The sequence below is a fragment of the Chinchilla lanigera genome, unplaced genomic scaffold, assembly GCF_000276665.1.
Source record: "Chinchilla lanigera isolate Chin_1 unplaced genomic scaffold, ChiLan1.0 scaffold00036, whole genome shotgun sequence".
NCBI classification, from domain to species: domain Eukaryota; kingdom Metazoa; phylum Chordata; class Mammalia; order Rodentia; family Chinchillidae; genus Chinchilla; species Chinchilla lanigera.
In genome coordinates, this window is record NW_004955437.1 from 8,229,712 (window position 1) to 8,237,969 (window position 8,258).

Consider the following 8,258-nt stretch of genomic DNA (forward strand, 5'->3'; position numbering starts at 1 on the left):
TTGTGAGTTCGGTTCCCGGTACCGGAGAAAAACAAAAAAAAAAAAAAAAAAAAAAAAGAAAATAAGTTATCACATCACACTGCTGTAGAATTTGGCTGCACAAGTCTCCTGTCAGAACACTATAGATCTTACTCTGGCTTTTACTTTTTTTTTTTTTTTTTTTTTTGGTACCGGGAATTGAACTTGCCAGGCAGGTGCTTATGCCACTGAGCTACATCCCTGGCTTGCTTTTGTTTTTTCAGTCAGCACTTGTATTTTAAGATTTATGCTGGGTGTAGATCTAGCTAATTGCTCCTATCTGCAGCATAGCATCCAGTGGTGTGTATCATTCCCATAGCAATGGGCACCTAGGCTACTGTAAACAGTGCCACCATTGTGGACATGTTTGAGAGTTTCTAGAATCTAGATCCACTGATTGTGCCTTTGACCTTATGACACCTAAAGGGGTCAAAGGTCAGATTAATAATACTACATATAAAAGAAGTAAAATAATGTCAGCGTGAACTGATCAAAGAGGTGATATAAAGATGAGACAGTAAAAATGTGATTATGGAATTGAATATATACTAAATGTTTCTAAAATGTGTAGTATGGCTTGAAGAGCTTATAACAACCCATTTTAAACAAAAGGTGAGTATGCTGTAATGAATGAAGACATCCCTATCCTTCACCGGTGTCATTACTGTCCTCCCAATGCTGAACTCTCCAATTGGTTAAACATTACCAGTCTCCCTAGTTACGCAGTTATTCTTTTTTTTTTTTTTTTTTTTCCCAGTACCAGGGATCGAACTCACGACCTTGCGCTTGCTAGTCAGGCGCTGTGCCACTGAGCTAAATCCCCAGCCCCCTACGCAGTTATTCTTAATGTTTTTCTCCATAAGTAGTTCAGCTTAGCTTAGAACTAATAATAAACTCAAAATGTAACTGAACTCTAGATGTAGGAGGCCAAGCATGGTGGCACACACCTATAATGTTAGCACTTAGGAGGCTGAGACAGGAGCAGTCAGGTGTGGTGGCACATGCCTGTAATCCCAGCACTCAGGAGGCTGAGGCAGGAGGATCGTCAGGAGTTCAAGGCCAGCCTGGGCTACAAAGTGAGCTGGGCTGCATACTGAAACCCTGTTGAGAGAGAGAGAGAGAGAGAGAGAGAGAGAGAGAGAGAGAGAGAGAGAGAGAGAGAGACAGAGGGAGGGAGAGAGGGAGGAAGAAAGGAGAGGAAGGTAGGGGAGAGGAAGGAAGGAAGGAAGGAAGGAAGGAAGGAAGGAAGGAAGGAAGGAAGGAAGGAAGGAAAGAAGGATGCATACATGAGATGATCTCTGTTCCTGAGTGCTAACTGGCTGCAATGTCAAGGTCTAGGTCTACAATGCCATTGGCAATGGCGTCTGAACTGAGCTATTCACACTTTCTCATATCTGATTCTCTTTGTGACCTCTCCAGGTAACAATTTTTGTCAAGGAGAATCTAACTACCTCTGACAGAGACTTTGACCTTATTATCTTGATAAATTAGTGTCTATAACTGTAAAATGAACACCACAAATTACCTGGCACTCTGGAAAGGTTTTGACTCAAAACATAAAAAGCATTTATATAGCCTTTCTTCAATTTTCAACTAAAATTTATATTCATAAAACAAACTGGTCCAAAATGATTTCAAAGTCACACACCTGCGGCTGCAATACACCCACACGGTCTATCCAAGTGAGCACGTGACAGGTCCTACACACCTTTCCCATGTCAGAGACTAAAGAAGGACAGCAAGAGGCAGGAAAGAGCAAGGCTCTCTTGTGACAAAATGCTCCAACTAAGCTAGAAAGTCTCTTCTGGCCACTCTTGGCTGCCTTTTGAAAAGGCTAACACAAAGCTCAGGCCGCCCTTCCGTTGGAGAGATGCGAGCCTCATGTCAAAGCACCTTCCTTGTCTTGCAGCAACGGTGCTGCCCTCCACCCTCACCCACCTGCCCAGCAGCGGCTGCACCACTGGGTGGGTTCCAGGGACCATGCCCGGAAGCTCTGGATTCGGATGACGGGCTGGGCCGAGGCTTTCTGGGCTCCACACTGCAGGCTGCCCTGCTAATCCTCCCCAAATCCCGGGTGGGGGGTGGGGCTGGGTGCCAGAAGAGGAAATCTCACTGAATTAAGGGCAGTAGCTCTGAGTTACAGAAGATCCTGACATTCCTACTACATGAAGGGGTGGTGCAGAGCAGGAAAGATGTATACAAAAGCCTTTAAAAACACGACATGAAAAAATAGACATTAGCCCTGATCCTCCTGATGTTCTCACCAACATCTGCCCCAATCATCCGCCAGTCTGGCTGCGTGGAAGGCACGGAGTGGCAGGCATTTTCACACAGTGAGGCTGGGAAAGATGCTACTAGAGTGTAAATTACTAATTAGCTCCAGAGAAGACAAAGAGAGAAAATACCTGTCACGGAATGCTGTTTACAACTTGACATATAATAAAAACAACCCCGAACATTTCCGAAGAGTGCCTTACTTTCCAGACTATTAACATGTGAATGTAAAAGAAGAGTATTGTAGTCTTTAAAAACTGCCCATGGCTCCGAAACAGTAAGGCATGACTAGAAACAATGCTTCCCAAATAATTTGTAATTTTCTCATCCTTATCAAAGGGAAGTGTATTTCATTATTATAATCAGCTTTAATAAGAAGCTATATTTCATAGCTTTGATAGTAGAGTACAGAGGGGGAGAAAAGGAGCAGCAGCCCACAAGTACTGTACCTTACATTTGTCAGAATACAGCTAATATTCTTTTCACTTACATTGGACAGGCTTTTTTACAGGCTTTGCCTTTATCACATGGATAGGCTGCTCAGTTCAATGGAGACCGGAGATGACTGGGGATGGCGGGATCAATTAATTTCCTTATATGACCAAGATCAAAATTAGGTTTACTTTGGGGGAGGTAAGGAAATGTTAATACTTCTATTGATCCTTTTAGCATAAGGCACATTTGTTTCTATCAGTCCTAACCAACACGCTTTTTTTGTAAAGCAAGTGGCTGCATTATTAAAAAATAAAATATACGTACATTTTGACTCAGCAAATTTATGAATTCATTTTACAGAGATGCTTGTTAATGTGTACCTAGGTCTAAGCAACATTCTTAAAGCCGTACAGCTGCACTTTGATCTTTCCTAGCTCCCTGAAGCCACATAAAGATCATCAAATCACAGATTCCACCTAAATGTCTTGGTCGAGGTGTGGAAAAGCCCTGTGTCTCCTGTTTATCACAATGGTCACCCATACATCAACGGCCAGTGTGTCCTGAGGACGCACCACGCTGGTGTGGCGAGGTTCTTGGCAGAAGGTAAATGACAACACAATTTTTGCTGACGAGAGGGCCCCACCCACCCATCATTCACGGGGGAAAGAATCTTTCTCGGATTATACTAAAGAGAGGGCTGGGGATATAGCTCAGTGGCGTAAGCGCCTGCCTGGCAAGCGTGAGGTCATGAGTTCGATCCCCCATACTGAAAAAAAAAAAAAAAAAGAATATACTAAAGAGAGAAAGAAGACTATACAACAAAATAATTCACCCAAGTCTTGACATTCCCTTGCTTTAAGCTGACTAAAATCAGACTTACACTAAACCTGACTTTTTGAGACAGGGTCTCACTACACAGTTCAGGCTGGCCTTGAGCTCACTTTGTAGCCCAGGCTGGTCTCAAACTCACAACAATCCTCCTGCTTCAGCCTCCCCAGTGCTGGGATTACAGGCGTGAGCCACTCCTTTTCTTTTTAAAAACTGAGGTCTTCATATGTATTTTCTCCAATTTTACATATTTAAATACGCACAAGTAAAAGAAAATGATAAAGCAAATGGAGCACAGTGAAAATGTGATATCTTTAAGGGTAACAGTTCCTTCATTTTTACAAATTTTCTCAAGTTTAAAAAATTGTAATAAAATCAAGTCATCAAACCAGAGTATTAACAACAGAAGCTCCCTTTTAGGGGTGTTTTGAGGTTCAAACAATTCACACACTTAGCTAATTTGAACATCTAGAAATTTTTTTTAAAAAAGAGTATACTGATCTATTTAACCAAATTAAAGCATGAGTAAACGTACAGTACCATAAATTACTTAGGCATGGAGAAAGAGAAGACAGTAAAAACTCAGTAAGGTTCTGAATGAACTTTGCTTATGGACATCTGCTTTGAAATCTAAGCTCCACTTTTCCTCAATGGCAATAATCTTTCAGCTGCAACCCTATCAGAAAATATAAGCACAGGGCTTCAAGAGTAGATAGGCACTGTGCAGCTCAATAAGGCATTTTTAAATTGTTTGAGGGTTGCTTTATTTTATAAATACAATTTTGGAATAAAAAAAAATAGAAGCATGTAAGAAACTTGCTGTAATCTGCACATTATACATGACCCTCAGGTGTTTGTCCAGGCCCCCAGCTTACACAGGGAGAAAGGTTAAGATCAGAACCGCAGTGATAATTTAAAGGCTGGCAAAACAACACCTATTAAGAATGAATTAAACCAGCACTAGTAACCCTGGAGAGAAGTAAGGCTGGCCACAGCAGTCATGTGGAGAGGACTCTAGAAAACAGACTGGGCCAGCAAAAGGCCGAGGCCGGACACTCAGCCCCAGCACTTGGCAGAAGTCCACTTCTGAACTAAAGTAAAGACTAAGGGGCTGGGGGTGTAGCTGCATGGTAGGCCACATGCTCAGCAGATACAACACCCTGGATTTCACCCTCAGTGCCATAATAAAATGAAATCAAGACTGAACGTATCCCTGGACTAATACTTGACACAAATAGTGTTCACATTAAATGGTCATCAACCTGCAAACAAGTAGTTGTAGACATGTCTGAAGTATAATGTTTGGCAAGTCATTTGACCTCAAGGACCCTATCTCTTCACATAGTAATAGCACCTACCTTGTAGAACTGATGTGAGAAATAATGAGTTACAACTTGTAAAGTGCTTATAATAGGGTCTGGCATTAAAGCATTACACATACACAGGTTAGCTATTATCATTAAGTGTATGCAGAACTACGGTTTTATAAATACTAAGTAAAAAGTAAACAGACTTTTATAATAAAAAATTGACAACGGGGAGATTGGGAAGAGGAAACAAATACAAATATAGCATTAAATTTATGCTGTTCAGACAGAAGACACACTATCTTGATAGGAAAAAATAATTAAATGCTGGAAGAGATTATCTACAAAGGTTGTCACATTGCCACTTTAGACTTGTAAGGAAATAGGACAGATTTGGATCTACCTGGGATGGTTTTAGTGGTAAACTATAGAGGTCTTTTCAGGGTCTCATCCCATCCAAAGACTACAATTAACCAGAACATTTAATTACATACAACCTTTTCATTTAAATTTGAAAATAAACCAAACTTTTTTGCTTGGCAAATAAGATTATAACTAAAATAAAGTCAAGTAAAATTCTATTTGATGAACAAAACAAAATATAGCTTATATTTTCATGGGCATCCTTATAGGCAGTATTATCTGGATTAAAAGAGTATCCATTTTCACTGTTAGAAAAACCAACTAAGAAATAACCATTCACAATAATAATCAGTGGCTTAGCACAGCATAGTAGCACACAGACACAAAACTGAGGACCTAATGAACTTTCTCTGGGATGGACTTTCTTTTCATTGTGGTTGATCTTACAGTTTATATTTTCTTCTTTGCTGATATCAAATGTCTTACAAATTTTAAAACAATTAATTATAAAGACACCAATACCATACACAGAGTCTAACCTACTAATGCCAAGCCCACACATCTACAAAGGAAAGGAACACTCACATACAACTCACAGAAACAGAGGCCTTGTGCCAAAGTTATTCTTCATCTTGACAGTTAACATCTTCTAATGAATCATCTGAAAATTTAGCAGCAAAAACAGCAGCTTTTAAAAATCCTCTCTAGCCAGCATGGTGGTGCACACTTACAATCCCAGCACTCAGGAGCCAGAGACAGGAGGATCTCTATGAGTTCAAGTCCAACCTGGGCTACATACTGAGTTCAAAGCCGGCCTGAATTACATAGTGAGACCCTGTCTCAAACAAAAACAAAAACAAAAACAAAAACAGAAAACAAACCATGAACTAAATACTATGTCACTAACAGCTAAATTCCAGACTTAAGACTCTAAAATCAAATATGCTAATAAACAATGTTTCTGACAGCCATAAATCAAAGCCAAATGTTTGCTAGCTCTTACAAAGGCCATAATTTAATTTTTTAGTATTTTTATAGCCACAAAGCAGTAGCAACCCGAAAGTTACACAACTTTGTAATAAAGCTTCGTTTTATATTTTTGTTTGTTTGTTTTTTTAATTTCTAAACATTTCACATCTTTCTTTTGGGTCTTGTTTTTATCTTGTGGTGCCAGAAATCAAACCAAAGGCCTTGTGTATCCTAGCTAAGTGCTCTGCCAATGGGCTACTTTCAAAGCCCTTACACAAATTGGGGAAGAGAGTTATCTTTGTATATCTGAATGTATACTCATGAAATAACACCAAATATGATTTCAAGAACAGTTTTGCATTTTTTCCTAAGTAAATTATACACCATCCTTCGGCACCACCAAATATATATATTCACGCACCTTCTTAGCTAAATGTAAAAGCTTCAGGACTAAAATTACTAAAATAACCTGAATTTTGTCCCAAATTTCTTATCTTCCTTTTCCTTTCCAAAAGTGTCTTAAAATCCAAAGCTTCTAGAAAATTAATGTTGACATGATCTTCTTTACTCAGTCAGAAAGCAAGGAAAGCGCTGGGGATATAGCTCAGTGGTACAAGCGCCTGGCTAGCAAGCGCAAGGTCCCAATTTCGATACTCAGTACCAAAAAACAAAAACAAAAAAAAAAAAAACAAAAAACAAAAAAACAAACACAAGAAAGCAAGGGAGACCGTGGAGCTGTCCAAGACTCCAGTTCAACATTAGCTACGGATATTACAAGGGAAATTTTCAGAAATCCATTATTTAATCTAAAAGATAAGTCCACCACTTTAAACTTCTCCACAGTGCTACAGGCTTCCCTTTCTTTATTTCACTTCATTAAACTGGTGAGTTACTTACTCCAGCATGAAAAGTCCTATACAAGGCTAAAGGCAGCTTAGGAACTCCTTGCCCTCAGCGCCCTCGGCGAGAGAGATTTAAATCGCTCTCTCAATAAACTTCCCTGGCTGTTTATTTGCCTTTCTGTGAAATGATCTCTCAATATGATGCAGTCGCCGCAAACAATTAAGCAGAAATCTGGATGACTAATGCAAACAAAAAGATTCTCATCTCATTACAACAAAAGTGGGCTGTCCGTCGAAAACGAAAACGATGGCCATAAAGCACCCTGCCTCGCGTTGCCAGGCAAGGCACCGCTACAACACCTCAACTATCTCATTTCACAGGTACTGTAAATAAACCCGGTCCATTTCCTGTGATCCCCACATCAGGGAAATGCAGGTTCTCAGAACTGACACTTCAGCCTTCACCCATGAACGAAGCCAATTCAAAGTGGACGGAGAGTCGAATTAAAAGCAATGAAAGGTGGAAGCGGGATTCAAAATTCCTTGAAGACAGAAAGAGGTTTCTGCAATTTCCTACTTTGGGGGACAAAAGGACTCACAGTTTTTACACGCATTTCTCTTCCAACAAAGAATTGCTTTCCTGCACCCCCGCCTCGGCCGCTACTTTGCAGCTTCCACCCCCGTCCTAGGTCCCCTTGCACTCACCATGGCTCCTGCTCGTCCACCCCTACCCTGGGTCCTCGGCTGCGGCGGCGGCGCGCTGGCCCTGCGGCCTCCTGCAGCTCCGTCCCCGGCGCAGGCTGGCCCGGCCCCGCGCCCAGCCCCGCACCCCGCATCCCCTGCCTCACATCCCGGGCCCGCGGCTGGCCGCCCGGCCCCGTCTCTCCGCCTGGCTGCTCTCCCCTCGGATCCGGCGGAGCCGCCTCAGCGAGCACCGCTCCCCGGCGCCCGGGTCCCGGCTCGCCATCCTCCCTTCCGCCCGCGCCGCGCTCGCTCCGGCTCCACCTGGCGGGGCGAGGGTCTCTCCCCGCTTTCCGGGGCCGCCCTGCCGCCCGGCTATTCGCACCCTCGTCACGTCTGCGCCCACCGCGCTCCTCTCCGACTCCAGCCCGGGACCCTGCCTGCAGCCGGTCTCCGCCGAGTCCCCACGCCCACCCGGCTGCCCCTCGCGCCGCGCCGCCCGCCGGCTCCTCCCCTCCTCTCCCGCTAACCGTGCCTCCCC

General features: G+C 42.7%; 1 protein-coding gene across 1 annotated transcript in view; it reads right to left on the reverse strand.

Moving 5' to 3' along the window:
- Positions 1-8,199, reverse strand: part of Usp49 (ubiquitin specific peptidase 49) — a gene marked incomplete in the record, with an annotated part of 50,793 nt that extends 42,594 nt beyond the window's left edge. The window contains 1 exon segment of the mRNA XM_013516779.1: positions 7,742-8,199.
- Positions 8,200-8,258: the final 59 nt, after the last annotated feature.